This window comes from Condylura cristata, unplaced genomic scaffold, assembly GCF_000260355.1.
Source record: "Condylura cristata isolate star-nosed mole 26May11 unplaced genomic scaffold, ConCri1.0 scaffold00032, whole genome shotgun sequence".
Lineage (NCBI taxonomy): Eukaryota > Metazoa > Chordata > Mammalia > Eulipotyphla > Talpidae > Condylura > Condylura cristata.
In genome coordinates this window covers 13,563,461-13,588,924 of record NW_004567133.1, presented here as the reverse complement: position 1 = coordinate 13,588,924, position 25,464 = coordinate 13,563,461, and positions in this window count along the sequence as shown.

Genomic DNA, 25,464 nt, shown 5'->3' with positions numbered 1-25,464 from the left:
GGGTGGATGGGTGGGTGAATGGGTGGGTGGGTGGGTGAATGGATGGGTGGGTGGGTGGACAACTGGATGGATGGATAATGGAGTAATCTCCGGGCTAGTAAAAAATGTCTAACACAAAGAAGTATACCCTATAATAGCATTTGGTTTATATATAAAGCTCAAAAGCAGTCTAAACAATAGTGATAGAAGTTAGAACAAGGATTACCTCAGGGGAGGAGAACTGGCAGTACAGGGGTGCAAAAGTAAGAGAAATAGAATCTGAAGATATAGACTATATCTATATGGTGCTTGTATAGGCACACACATATGTCTACATTAAACAAGCAATATATTAAGATTTGTACCTTTTATTTTATGCAAATTATGCCTCAGTAGAATACTAGAGGGAAAGTTTATAGTCTTTTTTTTTTTTAAAGATTTATTTATTTGTGCATACAGGGGTACAGGCCAGAGGCTCAGGGGTGGTGAGAGGCTTCACTAGAGACAGAGTGGGGAGCAGAACAGGCAGATCAACAAAGTACACTGCTGAGAGGAGCAGTGGGCGGGTCAAGAGAGGTCTGCCGCGCCATGTGGTCACCTCGGGGGCAGGCGGAGATCAAACTCATGTGGAAGTGGCTTTAGCTTCTTAGTGCTGTGCTTTAACCCACTGCACCCAGGGAGGGCCGGAAAGTTTATAGTCTTTTTTTAAGATTTATTTATTTATGCATACAAGAGGCCAGATGTGTAGAGGGTAAGAGGACTCACCAGAGACAGATCCAGGAGTGAAACTTTATAGTCTTATGCAAAGCAAAAATACTTCCAATACAACACTAAGGTGACAAGCATCCTTAGAACTCTGCTATATGCAAGATTCAAAGAGCACCCAACTGTGCTTGGAATTTCATTGTTTCAAAACGCAAGTATTGTACCTTTTTAAATTAATTTTATTGAAGTTCCATTATTAGTAAATAACACCTGTATAGTATTACACTTTGACGTCTGTATCTACTGCATCATGTTCACTGTCAGAAAGTTAGTGTCCATCCAGCACCATACAATTGACCCCTCTACTCAAACTAAACACCTTCCATTCCCTTCCCCAGAATGATAACTACCATTTTGTTTCCATAACTAAGAGTATGTTTTTGTGTAGTCTGTTCATTTGCTATGTTTCTTTATCTTTCGCATATTAGTGAATCCATGCAGTATTTGTCTTTCTCCTTCTCACATTTCATCTAGCATAACATTGTCAAGGTACATTCATATTATTATAAATGGTAAGATTTCATCTTTTTTAACATGGATGCTTTGTTTCCAACTGTTGATTATTGGAAATAATGCTGCAATCAACATAGGAGTACTTACATCATTTTGAATTTGTGTTTTTGTGTTCTTCAGGTAAATACCCAGAAGGGGGGTGGCCAAATCATATGGTATCTGTGTTCTACATCTTTTGAGACATCTCCATTCTGTTTCCAGAAGGGCCTGGAGCAGTCTGCATTCCCACAAAGGTGTACAGGGGAAAATGCGTAGACTGTGGCAGTGCCCAGATGTCCAGGGTATATCAGGATGGTACTTATGCATCCTGCATCCTGGACAGGGAGTTCTTTACACCCACATTCAACAGACAGGACTCATCTCCTTTTAAAAGAGCCTGGTTTCAGAGTCAAATTAATAGTTAACATTTACTGAGTATTGCCACATACCATATACTGTACCCAACAATTATCCCCATTTTCTAGTGGAAACATTGGGACTCAGAGAAGCTCAACAGAAGTGACATGATCAAAAAGTGATAGAGCTGAGAGATGGACCCAATATGCCTGACTGTGAAGTCCCAAAGTTAGGAAAGACTGAAATAAACAGCCTCTCCCCATCCTGCATCCCTCAGGCCACTGTGGGAGGCAACGGGTATCTAACATATAGAAATAAATGGAAAGGCTGAGAGGCCAGACTGTGATCTTTCCCTCACCACTAAAAGTAAGAGCAAGCTTACTTCCTGGGCGAGTTCGGGTCATAAGTGTTACTGTCAGAGCACACAACTAAAGAGAACCATCTCCCAAGCTTATCCTGCCAATTTCAAGTTAAGCTTCTCACAATCCACTGGACAGTCAAGGGAAGATGGTGCTTATGCCGTCCTGGTAGTTGATCATTTCATTTTTAGAGCATTTATGGAAGATCACTGAAACATCTTTCCCTGGAATTAGATAAAGAATTGGAATTGTTCAAATTTCCTGATTTGTAGTGTCCTTAGAAGGTCAGAAAAAAAATTCACAACGCAAACCTATATCACCCCCCTGTACATGGAAATAAGTGAAAATCTGTGTTAGACTTTCTCCTCATTCTGGGGAATTGGACAGTGTCTGCAACACTCATTTCATTACATATCTTGCAATTGTTGCACAAGGATAATCACTTGGAGCAGCTTGGGTTAACACAAGGCTGATTTTTCTCTTTTCCAAGTGCTTCTGGAACCTGAGCTCAGGTGAATCTGCTCTTGTCGTGCCTCAAACTAATCTCTCTATCTTGCAATTGACTAAGAACGGTTCTTTATGAGAGCTCCTGTCTAAAAGGTGAAGCAAAAGCACATGTCAAATGTGTTCCTTGCAGACAAGATTAGCATTTGCTCTTGTTCTTAGTAGAACATTCTGGGAGAGAGAAGACAGAGCAAAGAAGCCATCTGCTCCCGACTGAGAGTGTACATTCCCCCAAATTCATAGGTTGGTGGCTAATCCAGATGTGATGGGATGTGATAGGGGGTGACGCCTATGAGAGGAAATTCAGTTTAGTGGAGGCCGGCACTCTCTCCTCGTGAGGACCCAGAGAGATGGTCTCCAAGGCAGGGAGCAGGCCCTCACCAGACACCAGTATGCTGGCACCTTAAACCCGAACTTCCAGCTGCCAGAACTGTGAGAAACAAAAGTCCCCAGGGGGTGGTGTGGCACTACACATTATACATCAAGCCACCAAGGTGTTGTTTCAGCAACTCAAGCTAGTAGGAGACCCTGATATTAGCAGAGAAGTAAGCCCTGCAGAATAAAAGACCTCAGAGCCAGGATTCAAACCACAACCTTTGCCCATCTCCCTTTCTGAAGGTCCACAGAATATATGTTTAATTTAAAAAAGAATAGAAGTGAATTATAGGTAGTTCTCTGCATGCCTGTAACCATGCAGATACCTTTCTTTTTCTTTCTTCATTTCCTAATAAATCTGTCTCTAAAATGTAAAATAATAATTATAATTTAACTTTTACTACAAGTCTCATGTTCCACTAATATTCCAAGCAACTCAGCAATGGTGCTTTGAGTCCTCACTTTGCACCTGAGAAGGTAAAGGTGAGCTCATTTGCTCAAGGCGACAAAACTAGTGAACAGCTGAGTCAGGATTAGAACTGGAGGTACTTAGAGAACTCAAAATCATAAACACAGAAAGTGGAATGGAGGTTGCCGGGGCTGAGAGGAGGGGAGAATGGAGAAGATTGCTTCATGGGCACAGAGTTTCCATTTCGCTTGATGAAACACTTTGGTGGTAGATCATGTAACATCACACAGTATGAGTGGACGTGATAGCACTGAGCTGCACTCTCAAAATGGTTCAGATAATAAATGTTATGTGATGTATCTTTACCTCAAGGGCCTCCCTGGTGGTGCAAGGGGGTAAGTCTTAGCACCATGAAGCTATCAGCAGCTACTGCAACATGAGTTCTAACCCCAGCCAGGGAGCTGACCCACATGACACAGCAAATAACTCTCGTCTTGCCCGCTACTCCCCTCAGAAGTGTATTTCAGTGGATCCACCTGTTCTGGATCCACTCTGTCTCTGGCTTGTACCCCAGTTCTTGTATGCATAAATAAATGAATAAACAAACTAACATTTAAAAAGAAAGGCCATCTTAAAAAAAACGGGGGGGGCGATGCCCCAAGGAATTCTAGCCGGTAAAATTAATACCAAACATGCAGTCTACTCTTGTTCTAGCCCCTCAAACTAGAGATGCCACCTAAAACATCAAACATGAAGTCACCCTTCACTTTCCCTCCACCCTCATGTCCAAGCAGCACCACATCATTAATGCTACTTCTCACATATTTGTTCTCCCCTCCCTTCCAAAGTATCACTTCCTCTCCATCCAGACCCCTGTTGACCCATGTCTGAGTCTCCTCTCATGTCTCATTTCCTCCAAACCATCATCCTACCTGCAGCCAAAAGCTCTTTACAAAGACCTTGGTCCACTCTTTCTCCTCCTAGCCCTTCACTGCCTGACTGCTAGCTGGAGGATCAAATCCAAGTTCCTGGCCCTACCTAAAAAGTCCAATTTCGCTCCACCTCTGCTTTCAATCTCATTTCACATTAGCTTCAAATTATGGTCCAAAGATCCCAAGAAGCTCTAAGGTCTCTGTGGTGCAGCAGATGTTTTGGGCCGATGTCTTCACTAATGCACGCACACATGCAAGCACATTCTCTTACCTGGGATGACCTTCGCTTCTTCCTACCTTCTTGCATGGACACATGATAACATCTCCAGAGACCCCGCCTCCCCCTCCTGAAGAAACAAATCACTCTCTTCTCTGTACTAGCCCTACAACTTGTAAAGATGTGTAAGTACATAGCACCTAGTGCATCATAAGTATTCAGAAAGTTATTCTGTTGTTATGACTATTATGTCGTAGCGTCAATATCACATCATGGGTGAGTCTACCTCTGCTAACACTGAGTGCTTGCCAACGACTGGTTCTTGTTTTGCCTATGCATGTCCATCCGCTTAGTCCAAGCCCAGCACACAGTAGGTGCAGCAAGAGCAGAAGACTCGTAAGGGCTCTGTGCTCGGTCCCTCCTTCATACACAAGAGAAGGGACTCCAGCATAGCAGTCAAGGTTCTGGACGATGATTAGGTCATGGTTTTCAGCATCTCTACCCCTCTGCCTGCTCCAACCATACAGCCAACCCTTATAGAGCAGAAGTCAAATTCTCTCGAGCCCCTTTGTTCCTCTTACTCATCCCAGGACATGCTCATCAGGGCCTCTGGTTGCCATAGGAAGATTCTGAAGTTTAGAAGCTACTGGAAATCTCACTGGTTATATAACACCACAGATTTCAGCCTACTTTACCAGCAAATTTTAAAGTAATAGCTCTCAGCAGAATCTTAGCCAAACAATGAAATGGTGGCTTATTTCCTATTTGCTATAATTTTATGAGAGCATTTCACTCCAGAAATCGTGTGTCAAGGGGCTGTTAGGGGATACAAGAAGTTTCCCTGGAGACCTGGCCGTAATGCCTCTGATTTTATGTATTCCATCAGCACCTTGGTCCCGCCATTAGTTCTGAGACTAGACACTCAGTGAATGCCTGTTAATTTGCATTTGCTTGGAAGCAGACCTTTAGTGGACCCTGGACAGTGGTAAAATTCTCTCATGGGCACAGAACATTCTGAAGACTCTACCTTCAACCCAGCAAGAGAAAGAACACCCTGTTTCTGCCCATGCGAACTTTATTGCCTCTCTCTGAAGCTCCCCACTCTGAAACCCAAAGAAGGTTCCAGAGGTTTAATTCTTACAAAAGTTTCATACTCTATCAGGAGCATAAAGACCAAGGGAGCATACACTTAATGACAAACACACAGTCAATGTTTCATAATGTTTTTAGAATGGGAGACTGTGGAAGTTCTGCTCTCTGTAATTTCTCTCCCAGATCTCATAAATAAACAATGATTCTTTTCCCCCATGTTCAACTGATTTATAGGCAGATCTTTAAGTTCTCCCATTCATAACTAATGCACTGCATAATGCACCGTAATAAGTTAATCGAGTTTGAGTCTCATCATTTAATGTATGACTAAAGCATCAATGTCACTTGACATAAACAATCTGTGGATAAGCAGCAGCAAGGAGCAAGCATGAGAGGGCAATCTCCAAAATTTGGAGGCCCCAGAAGTTTCCATTCGACATGAAGGAGCCAGCAGAAAATGACCAAGCACCGGCCATCATAGCTGCAAAAGCTCACGGCCATTGCAGCCTGGGAACAACAGACTCTCAAATCCTCCCGTTGGCAGAAGAAACCTGCTGTTTCTTCACTGCCAAATTCAGAATCACCAACATAGCCACGGTGAAAAAGCTTCCTGGGAAAGGCCAGCACTCGCTATCATTTCACGCCTGACACCCCGACCTATTGTGCAATATTGTGGGAAATTAGACAGGAGCTCTTTGCTGAGAACAGTATTACCCCTTGTCATTTAATATTTCATGCCATCCTGGCAGCTCCCTAACAAGAACAAATGGCTACAGTTGAAATGAGGTTTGTTTATCCTGAGTAAGATTTAATGATAAGGACGGGAGAGCACCGCGGATTATGAAACACATCACACCTGCTGTCATTACTGCGGCATCATTGTATTTGTCTTATGGAGGGGGGCGACTAAGGCCCATATTCTCTGGGTTTGGAAATGCAGGAAAAAAGCTATTGTACTAGCTTAAAATGGGACATAATTAGACAGGGAAAAAATGACTTCTTTTTCCCCTAGAGGGCAGGGTGCAGCATGAGGAAGAATGAATTACTTTAGGGATGACTTTTCCTTTTAAGAGGGGGTGGCTAGCTTCCTGGGTTTTCCATACTCCTGCGTCCCTTTGCAATTCTCCACCAAAGGATATCTGTTTTAGGAGCTGAGTGCTGGCAGTCCTTCCTCCTCATTTTGCCAATGATGAACGGCCTCTGCATTGTAATTTATGAACCTCAGGGTTCCCGGGGTGAGCCTGTCTGGCTGGAGAGCTCAGCACTTTTGTTTCACTTGGCTAAACTTTGTCAGGCATGCAAGTCTCAGATACAGCATGACCAAGTGAGTGCCAGTGGGGTAGGACACGCGAGGTGAAGGAGATGCTCACTGAGCGATGTGAATAGCGATATAAATAGCTAGCTGACCACCAGTGATGGGTACTCCTCTTGCAGAATGCAGAATGATGGCTGGGCACTATCAACCCATCTGGGACTACAGATCCCAGCACCCTTGCTACAGGTGGGGTCATGTGACTTGTTTCAGCCAATTGAATTTGAGAGTGTACTTCTCTGATACCAAATGAATAAGAAACAGGTGTGCCTTCTCTACCTTCTCTCACTCTCCATCACACAGCAGAACAGAGAGAATTCTGTTCAGAGTTCTTATGAACATTCCTGTGCAGAAGTGTTTTTTAATTTCATTTTTTGACAGTTTTGATTTTTAAACAATTCATATGTATCATTCCTACAGACTCAGTAAAACTCCCTTTTATGTGTGTTTTAATAAGATGTAATTTGCATAATGTGAAATGGACAGATATGAACAGTTTGACAAGTTTTAACAAATGTATACATCCATGTAACCCATCACCCAAGGAACCCATCACCCATGTAACCCTAACCGCTACAAGATAATTTACTATTCCACAAAACTCTCTTATGCCCCCTCACTTCCTATCCCTGCCCTAAAATTCTGCTACTTTTTTGCATTTGACTCATTTTCTTTATTTTAGACTTAATAGAAATTGAATTGTTTGGTCCCTCCCTGGTGGCATAAAGGGTTAAATGCATCACCGTGAAGCTCTCCAGAGCCACTGTAGCATGAGTTCCATCCCCGGCCAGGGAGTGACCCATTGGGTGCAGCAGACTTCTCCTGATTCTCCACTGCTCCCCTCAGCAGTGTATGTCAATAGATCCATCTGTCCTGCTCCCCACTCTGTCTCTGGTGAATCCTCTCGCCCCCCACACCTCTGGCCTGCACCCCAATGCTTGTATGCATATATAAATAAATCTTTAAAAAGAAATAGAATTGTTCCTTGTTTTGGTGTTGCAGCCTGGGTCAGGAGATCATTTCCTTGGTTGCTGAGAGTAGTCTTCTACTGGCTGGATATGCTACAGTTTGTGTATCTATCACCTGTAGATGGACATTTGGACTGTTTCCATTTTAGGGCTATTTTTTTTTTTTAACATCCTTGTGCATGCCTTTTTGTGGGCATGTGTTTTCAGTTCTCTTGGGTAAAACCTTGCCAGATCATAGACCAGGTGTTTGTTTCACTTCATAAGAAATTGCCAAACATGTTTTAAGTGGGTGTACCTATTACACTCACACTAGCAATGAGAATGTTTCAGTTGCCTCACATTGCCACATTCGAGGTGTAGATCATGCTAGAAAGAATATATTAGCTCTCGGTGATTTTGCTTCACATTTACGTGCTCTCTAATGACGCTCATGCCAAGGCTTATTTTCCCTATGCTTGTTCCTATGCTTTATCTTCCTCTGTGTTAAGTCTTATGCACAAATGAATCAGGTTTCTTTTAATAGAAAGGAAGGGAAAGAGAGAGAGAGAGGAAGGGAGGAAGACTGGTTCTTTCATCAAACAACTCCAGAGGCATCTCCAGTGCCTTCCCACCAAACTGGGACCAAACTGGGACCAAGTTCAACAGTAAATCTTGGTGCCATCAAGGAGCTCCTTCTATGCTGGCCAGAAATAGAAACCTCTCTGGGTCTTTTTAAATACGAGCAACAGTGGAATGCTACCAAAGGGCATGCCTCTGGAAAAACACCTCTGCCTTGAAAGCAAAAGCATCCACTTAATGGAGAAGCACAAGTCCAGGAGAGAGTGTTATTACCTCCTTCCAGATGATTCCCAATGGAGGCAGACATCTGCCAACAAAAATTCTTGACAGTCCTGTAGAACCTCCAAGAACGAGGGATTCCAAAGGCTGGCAAGTAACGCACCAGCAATTCCCATATGGAAGCTCCTGAAGCTTCTTGACCACCATGTGCAGCCCATGCTGAAGGGATACCATCAGCATGTTAGAGGGAAATCTTTAGCTGTCAGATGCTTTTAGTTCTGCCACGAAACTCAGAAGTGCCACCTTTCCTAAAAGGAAGCAAATGTTGGTGCTTAGCCATTTGAGGGCTCAATTATCACATTTGCCCCCGCAATTAGGAAATGACACCTACTAATTGGGTAATTGTGCACCTAAGTGCCCAATTTGTGTGGGCAAACTGAAGCCATGATATATGCAAATCAACCTACATGTGCCATTTTGGTCCCATTAAACCGGACTGTCGACACATGTCAATCACAAAGACAGCCAATCACACACACCTCTGAGAAAATCCTCTTAGCCAAAGTGATCCTTGATATTTGAGTCTCACTAATGATGTAAAATAACAATGTATAGCTTATATGACACCTCGTATTAAACAGGAATCATGTCATCTTCCTGGCAAAGATGAAAGTTGCCTGAGCTATAATTCTTATAAATGATTAATGCTGGCCTCCTCAAAGCGGGTGGGTCGGCTCTTCTTGCTAAAGAAGAAATATCAGTTCCCAAGAGGAGGAAGCGTAGCAGGGGTGAAGCACATCTAAAACGTTTGAAGGTTCATTTTATAGTTTATTTTATGCCAAGTACTGTGCTGAGCATGGGACGTGTGCTATCTCGCTTCATCTGGCACAGCCTTTTGAAGCAGACACTATGTTAGCCTGGTTCGACAAATGAAGTCACCGAGGCACATTAAGAGGTATGTTCAAGGTCACAAAGCAAGCAGGTGTCCGAGCCAGGAGTTGAACACACCTTCTCTCCCTCCTTCCACTTGTACTCTAGAGACTCCCTTGCCTTCGTCTTTTCTAGTTAGGTTATCTCTCCACTTCCACCATCATCCAACAACTGTGTTTGAACTGACCCTTCTGCCAAACCCTGGCCAGGGTGAGCTTCCTATAATGCCAACCTGACCATGCTGCTCCTCCTTCTACCTTCACAGTGAAGTTGAGAGTCCTTTCCAAGGCAAACAAATCCCGTCACAAGTCTTCCCACAGAAGCTTGGAGAAGTTACTGGAATGTGGCCGTTCAATCAGACCACCACCTTCTGTGCACTCCTGAAGCTGCTCCTGTCAGCACTCCCTGGGACCCCGAAACACCAGTGTGGTCATCAGCTGTCTTTGTCACACAAGGACAGGGTCATCTGACACAATGGATCATTCTCTCCTAGCCGGGTGTTTTGCCCACTTTGATTCCTCAACGCCACCAGGAATCCTTTGGCTTCCTCTTCCTCCCCACCGCCCTAGGACCCCGTCCTTGAATCCCTTTGATTTCTATTTATAATTATTCTCTCAGTGAGCCCATACCTCAGCCTGGCTTGAAATCCCAGCTCTCTAGTAACAGCTTTAAAAGCCTCCATTCTCCATTTTAACCTTGAACTTCAGACTCAAGCTTCCAATTACCTGGTTAGGTGTTACCTACTTGGTGTCCAGGAAGCATCTCAAATTTCACTTGACTAGTCAAAAATACTGATCCCAACACTTACCCCCAAGCCTGTGCCTCTTTTACTTCTTCTTATTCTTCTTCTTCTCCTGTCATCTTTGCCTCCTCTATTTTTCTTGGATTCCACATAAAACACATCCACTCAGCCTGTCCTACTTGGGAAGTAAGTGCTAAAGCTGATCGTTCTTCCCAATATCTGCCACAGGCAATGTGGTTCAAGTCATCCTCGTTTCTCACTGCATCCCCGACACTGCCTCAACTCCCTACTTCCACTCTGGCTCCCTGGTGTATTCTCAATACTGTCGCTTGCTTTTCTGACCGTAAATCTGATCAAGTTGCTCCCCTGTTCAACCTCTTTCTCTCCACCCCGGTGTCTCTTTGCTTCTAGACAAAGGAATCCTAGATCCTCCCCAGACTCAATTCTTTCCTTCTACTGTCTCCACTGATGAATCCGAAATTCCCATTATACTTTAGACAAATCTAATCATAGGTATTTTACATCCTTCTTAGGATACCCTAATGTACTTCTATCCTATAACCCATCATATTCAGCCTTTGGTCAATATGTTCCGTGAAATACAATAACCACAGTTACCATTTGTTGAGTGCTTTGTGTGTGCAAACCAGTTCTCGCACTTAGTTGATGGCATTCTAGAACTCAGAAAAATCTAGTTAAGTCTAGAATGGCTCCATCGGGCCTAGCATGATGCCCAAGTTTTTTTCCTTGGCCAAATGTGATGTCTGTGATAAGTACTGGGCCCACAGTGACAAAAAGCAGTGACGGCCACAGTTGTATTGATTCTGTCTCATTTGGAATTAACACCGCTCACCGCTCAGGACTTATTGGTCCCACAATGTGCTCTTCAGCAGGAGCCAAAGGTCAGTTTTCAGGTGTGAGAAACAGAGCCTGCTTTATTGACGCCCCATGCTGTTCTGCATGCTGATATCAAATCAGGTCAGTCTTGCTCATATTCACGTTCTGAAAAGCCTGGAGTGAGGCTTCCACCTTGATTCAAATTTACTTGAAAGACATGGTAAATCAGTTATCTAGTATGGGCCTTGCTCCCTTCCATCACAGGGCTAGGGGGTCATGTTCCCCTTTACTAATAAAACCTACTCAGGGCACTGTACCTATTTTATCCAGGGTAACTCCCCAACTCCCAGACTCTCTTGCAGCTAGGAGTGAATAAATGATCTAGTTCTGATGAAAGTAAAAGTCTATTGGTTAGGACTTCTGGAAAAGTCATTGTTCTCCTGATAAAAAATAAAATAGAGAACGTGGCCCTCCCTGGTGGCGCAGTGGGTTAAAGCACTGCACTGAGAAGCTAAAGCCACTTCCGCATGAGTTCGATTCCTGCCTGTCCTGGAGGAGATCCACATGGCGCGGCAGACCTCTCCTGACCCGCCCGCTGCTCCCCTCAGCAGTGTACTACTTCTATCTGCCTGTTCTGCACCCCACTCTGTCTCTGGTGAATCCTCTCACCTTCCGCATCTCTGGACTGTACCCCAGTTCTGTACAAATAAATAAATAAATCTTTAAAAAAAAAATAGAGAACGTGCTGTGTCCATTTTGACAGCAATATATGCAATGAATGTTTGGTGAAGTACAAAGCAGTGGGGGCCCAAGTCCCTGACTGCATCTGTGGTTCACACCAATGCTAAACAAAATAGACCACAGCTTGTCATTATAAAAGACAAATACCCCTCTCCTTTTTGATGCCATTCTTTCTAGGTATCCTGTTACTTTAAATTGAACACAAATTACCTATTACTATCCCTCTATACCTTTATTTCCCTGAATTGTCTATTAAGCAAAGTCGAAATGTTAATGTCATCTTCCTCAATGAGTAAGCAACACTTGCTTTGTGCACACACTGTTCAAGTATTACATCGGCAGTAATGAACAAATCCCCCAGTGAATTCCCTCCTTAATTCTTCAATGGATACAGGAGGTCATTAACAATCTGCACTAGAAACTGGTAACACATGCTATTTTTTCCTCCTCCCTCTCCCTTCGTTATAAATTGCTACTAGTTGATCTCCAGACCTTAAAAGTTCAGGAAAGTTTGTTATCACTTTTAAGTTTTCCATGCAATCTTTTGAATTCTTCCAAAGTTGGCTGCAGAAGTTGGATGGAGAAGCAGTGAGACTGTGATTCCCTTAAAGTTCAAAGTATTTGGTTATAAAGAGGTCAGATGAAATGATTTCTAAAGTTCCTTAAGAAATGTTCTGAGTCGACACAATTCTCTCTCTTCTCCTTCTACCCACAGACATACTTCCATCAAGGAAAAATCTTAGACAGTAGAGAAAAGCCACACTGCCTTTGGCTCCCCATGTGAGAACAAGCTTCATGTGGTCACTGTACTTTCCCTGAGGCACAAAGTCCTTTTCTATATAAATAAAGGAAGAATTCAATAAATTCCCAACAGGAAAGAAGATAAATCCCATTTTTGAGTGAGAGTAACAGTTTTGGGAATCCTGAACAATTGAAACAAAATAGAACATTGGTGCATTTGTCCTTATAATTCTCTTCCAAAATAAAAACTCACTTTCTTCTCTCTCCTCTCTCTTTCTCCCTAGAAAAAGAAAATTCTTATCTGAGCCACAGATAGTACTCCATGAATTACATCTTTGACAGCCAAGAGAGGCCAGTGTGTGAAACACCAGTCACAAAATCCTTTCAATCAACTCCCTGTGTCTGGGCATAGATACCCAGTAAAATGGGGAGAGCCAAACCTCCCATCAGGCCTTCGAGGCCAGAACAATGAAATCTCGACAAGTAACTTGCCTCTGCCTTCACTAACAACATGATTTTCCAACCTCATACTACTGACAGTTGACGACTGAAAAATTGTTGGTGGTGGGGGCTGTCCTGTGTATGGAGGATGTCTAGCAGTACCCCTTTTTTCTTCCCTCTAGACGCCAGGCACAATCCCACCACTGCTACCAGTTGTTAACAAATGAAAGTGTCTGCAGACATAGCCAAGTATCACCAGGAGGCTGGGCACAAAATGTCCCCCAGGAGAAGCACTGGCCTGCAACAGGCAGACTGCACCATCCTGGTTTTACTCGAGTGAAAGGAGATTGCATTCCTCCAAATCACAGCCCATGAACTTCCATGGGGGCAACTGGTCACTTTGTGGAGACAATTCAGCTCAATCCTCATCATGCACAGAAGAAGAATGCACATGCAATTGCATCACCAGGCACAAAAATGCATTACTTGTATTTATCATTTTAATTGAAAATACCGCCCTAGGACAAAACCCACCCACATTCTTTCTCTAATGCTACACACTTGTGATGTCCTGTTGCAGAATCATCTCCATAGAAAGAGGAGGTTCAAGGTTCCTGCCCTACCCCAGGACAGGTGGAGCTGAGCATAGAGAAGAAGCTAGAAAGGTCTGGAAAAAGGACTCAGGAGGATGAAGAAGACTTGAGTAAAGACCTGGAGGAGGCACAGGGAGCAGAGAGACAGTGATGAAGAAGCCATGTTCCTGCTCAGCCTTGGACGTGCACAGGGGACTTGGGGGGACATGAAGGAGACACTTGAAAGAGACATGAGTGAGAGACCTGTGGGGAGGCTGCCAATGGCAGCCTTTATCTTAACATGGGTATGCATTTTATTTTCCTTCCAGACTTACCTGGCACATTCTGTTTGCTTCCTATGGTCCCCATAGGAAGCTTTCGGTTGTCAGTGGCCCCACTTTGGACCAGTCCTGCTTGGCTGGGCCTTTAACCTCAATGGGATGGCACTGGGTGCTGCAGGCAGAAGCCATATTCTTTCTTCTCCATCGCACATGAATTCTATCCAAGTTCATTTCTATTGGAGGAGTAGGTTACACACTAAGCATAGGTTTTGTCTTCACATAGCAGATGGCAGAGCCCTTTTAGAGTAAGCAGGTTTGGGGGCGCCAAGGACCCCTCATTCTGTCTACTAATACTTCTAGTTCACATCTAGTCCTCCTCCATCTTCTTAGCCAACTCTTTCTCTTCTCATCTGTACTGACCAAGCTTCTCTCACCACAGGCTGCAAGCCCCGCTCTTGTGTCTCTACACCCAAGATGCCACCTTGATCCTGATGACCCCAACTTCAGATGCCACGTTGAAGCCGATGAGCCCAACTCCTGTACCTGGCTTAGACTTCCATGATTCTAGACTTGTACACCCAACTTTCAACTCAACATCTTCCCTGAGACATCTCCCAACATTTTACACTTAATATGTTATCTGAGAAAACTCTCTTGGTTCTTCTCCCCCAGAATTGTTCCATAACCAGTCTTCCCCCATTTAAGAAAATACCATCAATCTCCCTGAAGTGGTCAAAGTCAGAAACCTAGAAATCCATAAGTGTCCTCTTGCTCGTTTCCTCCCCTGATCATATTTAATGTGAATAATTTGTTTCTTCCTTACTTCTAGGACTAAGGCTTTGGGGGGAGGGGGGATTAATACAAGGACACTTTAAAAATTATATGATTCAGGCCTCAGCTTAAATATCATCTCCCTAGAGTGACCCCCCAGCCGCACTAACCAAAGGAGCCCCCCTTGTCCACTACTTGTTTTACTTTCTTCATCACAGCTACTTCAGCTGCATATCATTTCCCCCATCAGAAAGTATAGACCCCATGAAGGCAGGGATCAATGTTTTGTCTTGTCTGAAGCTTTTATATTTCCCGGATAAGAGCAGGAATGCAATAAACAGTCAATGGTGAGTGAATTTCTAACGCTTCCCTGCCCAGAGAGTGATCTGAGCCAGATGGAAATTGTCAGGTGGACTAAGGAGAGATCTCATTTCACTAAGCACGTCAAGGCCACCACCAGTCACACAGAGTCACTGTCATGCCCAAGATGGACTGCATCCAAGGCTGTGCCGTGTACTTGGCCCAAGCCATTGAGAACGCAGAGTGACACTTACACTGCCACAGGATGAAGGGCTGGCCTCGCCAGGCTGGAGATGGGGCGCCATGGCTCCTGTGTCAAGGAGAGCAGTGCCTGGCTCCTCCGTTTGTTAATCAGACTGACAGCAAACTTCAGCCAGAGTCAGCGTGTTGAAGCAATGGTGCCAGGACCTCATACCTGGAAGATGAGGGAGCAGCCCAGGGAAGGAGCAGAGCAAACGGGCAAGGTCAAGATCATCTGTCATGAGTCAGGGGTAAGGCACGGAGATGAAAGGAGAGTCCAGGAAACACAAATACCAATCGCAAAGCATTTCAGGGTTCTCCTGGGCTGTGTGGCTCATTCAGCGGCTCAACCAGGAGCAGGATATATGACCCAGACATGACTCCTCATTGTCACTGCTGGGGCTGCAAAGCAGATGTCACAGACTGGAACTCCTGGGCTAAGTCCAGCGTCCAGCGCATGTGTCTGTTCTGTTCTGTTTGACCCCCAGGGCTCCTTTTTTTAAACTTTGAATGTCCTGCCTAAATTGGAAAATTTTATTTTTCCTACAGGTCTTTCACAATTCATATCTCTGCCACAAATCTTCCCATACGTTCAATTTACATTCACTTCCCATAATCAAGAGTTACTGGTAACACAAACATACTGAAACTTATTCTTTTGTCTGTTTGATTTTAATGTCACTCATTCATATTGCTTCTTACAGAATAGTAAACTATAAATTATATTGTCAACTTGCAATATGCCTTAGGATTTAAAAGCCAGACATTTGAAGGCCAAGCATCAAACTAGCAAAAACAGGCACAATGATGAGGGAAAATCAAAATAGCCTGGAATCATTTCCACTAAAACTTAACAAGAAAAACAAAGATAATACTCCCCATCAAAAGCCCTGACCTGGTAGCAAGTCTTATTATAAATTTAGATAATCTGGACCGGAGTCAGATGCCTACTTAGAGTGAGGGTTTCAGATCAACACCCATCTGCCCAGATTTTGGTCTCTAAAAACTCTTTCCTGCTAAAACCAACCCTGGCTTTTTGCAGAAATTGTCTGACTTGAGCCATGGAATGTCCAAGATACGCTTAAAATAGTTTGGGACAGAAGGAAAGGAAGCTTTCAAGCCATAACAGAGATAAGTCAAGAGGCTCCAGGACCAATCTGAAGGAGCTCTCGCTGGTCCAAGATGCTAAATTCACACAGGAGTCTGTTGGGCCAGTTACTTATCTATGGCCTCTCAGCCCTAAGTCCACCCTTCTCTATTCATTATGTGATGCTAATTAACACTCTGCAAACCAAATTTTCCAGACTCTCCTGCCAGCTGGCTTTCTTCTAGGTTCTGCTAAATAAGAGTTACCAGGGAAAAGGGATGAGGGAGCTGCTTTTCTCCTCCTATCAGTTATTCCAGAAGCGGGGCGCGCCTCCAATCTCCACTGCTTCCCAAGCTGCTAAGAGTAGCCTGAAGCCCTCCTTTGAACTGCTAGCCCCCAGTAATCCCCCATCTTCCTTTCCATCTCCCTGAGGATGGAACCAGATCGGCCACCCTCACTGGAATGAAAATATACCCACTCGTAGTGACTGGGTCATTTTATTCGCCTTTGCTTTCTCTAATGGTAATGATATTGTCTTATAGCCATTTAGACTTTTCTTGATTATAAAATAACTGTAAGGAATTTTTCCACGTTTGTTTATATACTCGTATATATTTTTTATCAAACATAATAACCTTTGGAAAGAAAAATGTTTGCATTTGAGCACACAAAGCTTCATTTTTCTCATTACACACCTGAAACATTAGCTGTGCCTACATTACTCACCGAGAACAATTTGTCCAAAGCAGATGCCTCTTGGTTTTTTCATTGCTCAATGGGGTGATTTAAAAAAAAAATCATTTTAAGTAGTTTTAATACTAGCTTTTTAATAAAACTAGGAGACACCTTGAAAGCTTACTTGATTACACAGCTATCTACTGCGGGAATGCATTGGTGAGCATTTTCAAACTTAAGACTAAATTGTTGTGTTTCTTCCAGGAGATAAAAAAAGACATTAAGATAAGGAAAACTCTAGAAAAGGTGAGTTAATTCCTTGTTCAGTGTCAAGGAGTGACATATGGAGTTGTTTTGTGTAGACTTTGCTCTCCACACAGGGCAATTCCAGCCAACAGGTCAACAGGCCAGAGAGACATTGTCAGCTCCTGTGAAGTCACCACGATGGAAATACTGATAATTTAGCGAGAAAGAAGTGAAGAGTCATCATGACTTCTTAGTTCATCTATATGTGATAAAAATCATGGTCTTAGTGATTTAAAAAAGTGTCAGCTCTTTCTCCACCGCCAAAGGCCTGTGTTGAGTGTGAACTGGGACCCTCCCGTGGTTCAGACCTTTCTTGGGCTGTGTGACACCATCAATGCGACATCTCCACTAGAGGGCGCACATGTCAAAACTGTCAACTGACCCAGGCTGCACTGCTCCTCTTCTCTGGAAGCTTCCATGTGCTTCTCCCCTCTAAGGTTAACCTGGCATGTCTCTTCATCAGTGAATAAGCCCTTTTATTTCCACCACATATCCTGAACTGTTACATCAAGACAGAGAAAAGAGAGGGCCTGGGCACTAACATTTCTCCAGCCTCAGCCCTCTTCAAATCAATTAATTAGATAAGCAGTGTTTGTCTTTGGGATTCACTGAACTGGTCACACAAATACTCAGTATCTTCACATTGCTCTTCAAACACAGCCATGTCTCTGACCATGGGCTGGGGGTTGAAGAGCAAGTCTCATCTCATTCCCCGTGTTCAGGTTAAGTTGCCATCCTCTTGATTCCTCAGAGAGACAAGCTCTTTACCGACATGGATTCTTGATGTGGTCGCTTCCCTTTGTTTGGAAATGTCTGCCCAGGTTCTTAGTAGGCTGGCTCCTTTTCATCCATGGACTACCTGAAAACACCTACATCCTCAGGAGCCCAGACTACCTGTCAAAAGTGCCCCTTGTGGGCCTCCTGGGTGGTGCAAGGGGTTAAGTCTCAGCACTCTGAAGCTCTGAAGCTGTGAAACTGTGAAGAAGTGAAGGTGGCCACTGCATGCTGGGTTCAATGCCCACTCAGGAAGCTGACCTACATGGGGTTCCCCTCAGCAGTATATCTCAGTCAGTCCACCTGTTCTGCACCCCACTCTGTCTCTGGTAAATTGTCTCATCCCCTGCACCTCTAGCCTGTATTCCAGTTCTTATATGCATAAAGAAAAAAATAAATCTTTTTTCAAAAAATGCCCCCAACCCTCCCTGGTAGCACAGTGGATAAAAGCACAACACTGCAAGCTCACTATAGCTGCTTCAGTGTGAGTTCGATCCCCAGGCCCAGAGGCCACATGGCACGGCAGACCTCTCCTGACCTGCCTGCTGCTTCCCCTCAGCAGTGTACTTTGTCGATCGGCCTGTTCTGCTCCCCACTCTGTCTCTGGTGAATCTTCTCACTGCCCCTGCACCTCTGGCCTGTATGTGTAAATAAATAATTCTTTAAAAAAAAAAAAAAAGTCCCTTGCTGTGTCCTGCCCAAGAACAAAACTCACAGTTGGAAAGCGCACATTTAAGGGGTGATTTCACTACTGTCCAGATTTTCTGGTAGATGGTAAGCCCTACAAGAAGAGGGGTCATAGCCATCTAGCCTAGGGAGTGACAAGCTTTTCTGCAAAGGACTAAATAGTGAATATTTTAGGTTTTGCAGGCTATGGAGTCTCTGTCCTAATGACTCAACTCTGTTGTAGTGTGAAGACAGTTATAGATGACTCATTCATTAATGAGTGTGGCTATGCAGTAAAATCTATTTCCAAGACCATGCAGCCCACCGGCCATAGCTGTCTGACGCCTCATCCAGTCCACTCTTACTTCCTCAGGGTCTTTCATAACTCCCATCATGGAGAAGGGAGCCAGTAGCATTTATCTGAATCAACGCACGAGTGACTAGGGGGAACATCAACACCACAGCCTTTAGGTTAATGTGCGGATGAGCTTGAGTTTCAGATTAGACTTCTTCTCTACATTGTACTTAAAGTCCTTCCTTAGTCAATTTTGTTCCTTTCTCTTCTTTAGCATTTCTAACCTGGATTTCATCTGCTGTCTGACAAGTTACTCTCCCTCCTTGTGCCACACTAAATCTAATCGCAGAACTATTCTTTTGCTGCTCAAAATGTCTATGATTCATCTGTCACTGACTTGGACGAAGATGAACATTTCCCTCTTATCACTTCTCTGCTATGTTCAGTTGTTAGCTGCATAACACATTTCCAGTAAAAAGAAATAAAATTGAGAAGGATGGTGAATTCTATAGATGAAAATTGGTACATTCTTTTTTGGACAGCGGCTTGACAGTATCTCTGAACACTGAAGATATGCCTCCCTTTTGACCCAGCCATTCTTGGTACATTCCCCATAATGCCCTTGTACCAGCGTTAGGATTCGGAGAGCTGATGGAATGTCAAGATAGAGGCTACATCTCTGTGATCAGTTGTCCAACCAGGCTATGGCCAATAGCCCCATTCTCTTACCCTGGTTAACTACAGCCTCTGCAGCTGCCAGCCAAACTTGTACAGTACTCTTGAGAGAAGGCTAGATCTTTGCTTCAGAAGCCTCTTCCCTGGTCCCCAGGGCTGCCCACCTCCTGGAAACCATGCCCTGGTATAACCCTGCCCTTGCCAGTAGCCTGGACCTACTGATTTGCTCTGACATATAGAATATGGCAGAATCACATGATGTCACTTCCAGATTCAGTTACGAGACTGAACTTCTGTCTTGCTCTCATTCTTTCTCTCACTGTTCTTGTGCATTCTGAGGAAATCAGCTGCTATGTTGTGCTGCCCCCAAGGAAACCCATCTAGTAGGAAACTGAGGGTGAATTCTGGCCAACGGTCAATGAAGAACTGAGACCCTTAGACCAGGAGCTCACAAGGAACTCGATCCCACCAACAACCGTCTGAGTTCCTCCTTAGGTGAAAAGAGAGATGGCCACAACCCCAGCGCCCACCCTGACCTTAGCCTGGTCAGAGCCCCACAGCCAAAGGCCCTGCTGAGCCACACCCAGCCTCCAGACATAGTAAATAGTTGACCGCATACATAGCAGTTATATCGTTACGTGTTACTTGAACATTTTGCCAGTCTCAAGGACATCTTTTCCAAGCCCTTTATTTGTATTCTGCTTCGCCTTACAATACAGTGAGCCTCCATGATTAGTTTATTCTTTCAGTCACTCAAACGGATGTTTACCAGACTCAGGAAGCACAAAGCAGATAACCAGAGAGTCTTCTGCTCGGTCTCCGACAACCACGCTTCCCTTTCTTCTCTAAGCTGAGTTTTCCTTGCACTTGACATCAGGCTGTTTCTGCTTTATGTTTGGGGGGATTTGTCATGGGCATGACGCAGCTCGCCCGTCCTCTCTCTGAGATGGCAGCTGCGCCCCCTTGCTGAGGGCCTAGATGGTTCCTAGATGCTTTGTGAGGAAGCAGAACAGGCCTTTTTTCCAAGAATTCTCTGGCCTAGGGGAGGTGAATGCTGCTTTCTCTTTCCAGGGCTGAGACACTTTCTCTGCATCTATGAATCTTCTCCATACACCCCTACATTCTCTGAGGGTCAGACTCTGGAAGAAGGGAGGCCAGGAAGACTTCCAGGCATCCAGATGGTGCCCTAGAAGATGCTCCCAGGGGTGTGGTGGCCAGGCTGTTCAACTGCCTTGACTGGCTGGGGCAACCATGTGCTGAATGTGATGCCAGTGTGGTGACACTTTTTATCTACAATTTCTAGGGCGATCGTACACTCACTTTTCAAGTGTCACTAGTCTACCCACCATTGTCTCAATTGCATCCTTCCTTCTTGAGGCCAGCAGTTCATAAAAATGTTACCTTTTTAATCGCTTGCTTCTTACTATTTGGTTAAAGTGAAGGAAACGCTCGATTTGCCATATCCCAAAATGTTGTATGTTCAAATAAATTTGGGAAACACTGCGTCATTAATCCTGTGTGTCCTTCTGGGAGATTCGGGTATACACAAGCAGATTCAAGATCATATAAATCCTCTAGAAAGAAGCAATTTTGTTAGTTTAATGTAAAATTCTAAATTTCACTTCAACAAGAAGCCTTTACCAGAGGTCCCTAAAGACCACCTCATTTCCCACCCATGCCTTTCCTGTGATGGTCCCAGCTCCTTCCAGCCAGGGAAGAGCTTCTCCTTGGCTCAACCACACCCCCCTCCTCTTTCCCTATGGTTCTGCACTTGCCTTTATCATAAACCTGAAGTCAGATGTCAGAACACCTACCTCCCTTCCCAGCCCAGAGGTCACGTGGACTGGACACACTTTGTCCCATGTCCTGGCATCTGGCACAGTCTTGTCACAAAGCCGTGAGTCTCACCAGCTACCTCCAAGGGCCCCACAGTCAGCCTAAGGCCATCTCTGTCCTAGAGGAGAAAACAGAGGCCCGTCACGGGGGCGCTGGGAGCCCAGCCCCAGCAGTGAATGGCCAAGACTGGCACACCTGCCCACCCACCACATGGGTGGGGGCAGGACCCAGAACAGAGGTCTGTGGCTTGGCAGCAAAGAAGCAGCTTCTGGAGGGGAAGCAGCACAGGGCCCGTGTGACAGAGCGTCCTCCCTCTTGAGACTAACTTTGCAAATGCAGCTTGACTTCTGAGAACTTACAGCCGCTTTCCAGAGCTTTCCACCTCAGTGCTAATCCCAAACAGAAAAGGAACCATGTCCGTGGTTCTGGATGCACATCCCAGAGTGGGATGGTCATGCCCCACAGAGCCGATCCTTGTATGCTCGGTGACTCAGGGCTGGGGGCTCTATCTGTCCCCGCCAGCTTCTCTTTGCTGTCTTCACCTCCCCTGTCAACACCATTGACAACCATGGCAGCTGAGGCCTCTTTTCTCTTTGAATTTGCCTTCTCCATGCTCCCCTGCCCTCCCCACCATGCCCTCATTCCGTCCAGCCCATTGGTCGTGCTCTGAGCTGGGTTTCATTTCCTATGTTGGTCTTATCTGAGGTTCTCATTACTTGAATCTCTCTGGCTGGCACTTCACAGTGATCATATTCCCCACGTGGCCACCTTCCTGCCTCCTCCATCCTGCTCCGGCTGTGCTGGGATTTGCAGCCTCCCCACTCCTGTCAAGTTCTCCTTCGTGATTGTCTTGCTTCTCACATGTGCCATTTACTTTGGGTCTTTTTCACAAGGCAGGATCTTGCATTTTGTTTGGTTGTTGGTCTGTTTTTTGTACCTCTCAACAACTTGCTTTGTTCTTTTCCCTTCTCCCTCATGGACCCAAAGATCTCATTCCCAGTATGCACAGCGATGGATCTGCTGAATGTCTTTTCTAGTGTCTGCATCTCTTTCTTTTCCCTGAGTCGCAATGTACTTGATTAATAACTGTTTCAGAGAAAAGACAACACCCCCAGGTCATCTCCTGAACTCTGCACCACTTGGGCAGTGACCCGGCATGCATCCTCTTTGCCTACAGGGAGGTCAGTTGCTCACTTGTTCAGTGGGACTTGTGCTTGCAACAAAAAAAGGAAAGGCAGCCAAAATCCCCTTTCCCAAAGTCCCTCAGAAGGTCACCAATCCTTCTGGATGGTGATGTTCCTTCAGCTCAGCTGGGGACGCCTGTGCTGATTAAGCTGTGAAGATTGCAGACCTGGTTGTGTAAGGATAAACACGAAGGCAGCAGGACACTTTCCCTCCTCCAGCTAAAAGCAGCCCTGGGAGCCAGAATGGGCTGGAGCAGAAAGGGATGTTCTTGCTGACCCTATCTCCTGCCCCGGCTTATCACTTTTCTCATGAAATCAGCTTAAAATTAGGCAAGAGAGGGCCCTCCCTGGTGGCGCAGCGGGTTAAAGCACAGCACTGAGAATCTAAAGCCGCTTCCGCATGAGTTCGATTCCCGCCTGCCCCGGAGGTGACCACATGGTGTGGCAGACCTCTCCTGACCCGCCCGCTGCTCCCCTCAGCAGTGTACTTCGTCGATCTGCCTGTTCTGCTCCCCACTCTGTCTCTGGTGAAGCCTCTCGCCGCCCCTGAGCCTCTGGCCTGTACCCCAGTTCTGTATGCACAAATAAATAAATCTTAAAAAGAAAAAAAATTAGGCAAGAGAATCTGCGTTCAAGTCTTAGCATGGTTGGTATGTTGGCTCCACAGGTCAAACAAAAATAACCACAAATCATGGGAGGCACTGAGATCATTGTCACAAAGGAGAGAGCCTGAAACTGTTAGCAGTTTGGCGGTTCCTCAGCCTCCAAAGATTTCGAGTCCATGTCTTTAGTAGAAGTAAAAGCAAAGTTTATTTAGCCACAGAATGGAAGTTTGCCCAGGGAGAGCTCTTGGGCAGGCAGAATCCAGGTAAGAACAACTGCAAGGAAAATTGGGAGGGTGGGAGGCTCTTGGGTTAAAGGAGACTGCTCATGCTACCCCTCCCTGGGGTATGTTGCACAGGTGCTCCCCAGGGGAGTTTTGCTGACTTCCACTTTTTGACTGACTTCACTCAAGTTGGTCACCTCAAGATCTGTCCATTTTGTCCCAAATGCCACTGTTTCATCTTTCTTCACAGCTGTGTAATACTCCATTGAATATAGGCGCCAGAGTTTCTCCATCTATTCATCTGTTGATGGGCACTTGGATTGGTTCCATGATTTAGTGTTTATAAACAGTACCATTAAGTACACAGGTATAGGTGGATATTTCCGTATCCAGGGCTTCCTGTTTGTTGTTTGGATAGATACCTAATAGCAGTATTGGTGGGTCAAACAGGATTCCCATTACATATCAAGAAATCTCCATACCATTTTCCACAGGGGCTGGATTATTCTGCATTCTCTCACCAGCATGGATGAGAGCTCATTTTCCACCATAATGCTGCCTTCATTTGTTAATTTTATTCTTCTTTATATGAGTATGCCCATAATTATTCTTCAATACCCTGACCTGGAGACTGATGCCTGCCTCTCTACCACCACCAGACACCAGCACTTGTGAGCTGTGTGACTACCAGAGACTCTCTGTGCCACTGTTTCTTCATCTGTAAGCTGGGGGTGGTCAAAGTACCTTCCCATAGATTAGAGAAGACATACAAGTAAAACTTCCAATGTAACATCTGACATGTAGCAAATGCATCACTGGCCATGAAAGGGAGGTTTATTCATCTCATGGCTGCTGTCACAAGAATTATCACACAGTTGGTGGCTTCAAAGAACACATACACATCCTCTGCTAGTACTAGAGGTCAAAAATCAAAAATTGATTTCACTGGAGTGAAATCAAAATGAACAGAGCTGTGCTTCCACCAGACATTCTGCAGAATGGAGTCTTGTTGCCCTATTGAGCGTGTCCCTCCCCTTCCTCGTCAGCACACTCTTCTTCCATCTTCAAAGCCAGCAGCTGAGCACGTCCAGGTCTCTCTCAGCTGAGGTTGGCATATCGACATCTCTGTAGCATAATCTCACTTCACCTTCTGTCTCCCTCTTTTAAGTACACTGTGACTGCATTTGGGGAACACCCAGGTGATCCAGGATGATCAACCCTATTCAAGGTGCTTCATTTGATCACATCTGCCAGGTTTCCTTTGCCATATAAGGTCACTTTCACAGGATCCCAGGATTGGGCCTGAATATCTATGGAGTCATTATTACCCTGAGCCTCTGGAGGAGGATTAGTTGCTGTGATGAAAAATTGTATTGATTTGCTGTAAAACAACTGTGGTGTGAAGGAAGAATGCCTGGTATTTCCCTACCCATAATCGAAAAGGTCTCCTAGTCCAGTTCCTGTAGAACAGACAGATCTGTGCTTTGAGAGCACCACGTAATGCCAGGAAAGAAATCAGAATATTCTAGAGCTGAAAGAGCCCATGGACAGCATCTAATCCCACCCTTGTAGCTTACAAATGAGATAATTGAGGTGCAGAGGGGAAAAATCAGTCTACTTGAGGTTAAATGTGTGGTTTGGGGAGATTCAAGAAGCTAACCAATGCCAAAATGTCTATGACACCCCACTGGGAAATACTTAAGGTGGCTCCCTCAATTTGTACTTGTACCTACAAGCATGAACCAGAAATCAGAGGAGTTTTCCTGTAAAGGTTCAGGGTGAATATTTTAGACTTAGCAGCCATGTGGTTTCTATATCAGTTACTCAAAACTTGAAACAGAAAAAACCTCAGGGGAAGCTGGTTGACCCAGTTGGTTGACCCTCAACCTTAGGCTTGAGAATGCAGAACATGATCCCAAAGCAGATGCATGGGAAGAAACAACTAGAACAGAATTTATTTACATTGGGAATGTGGAAAAAAGGGGAGCACGTGGCCAGCTGCTGTC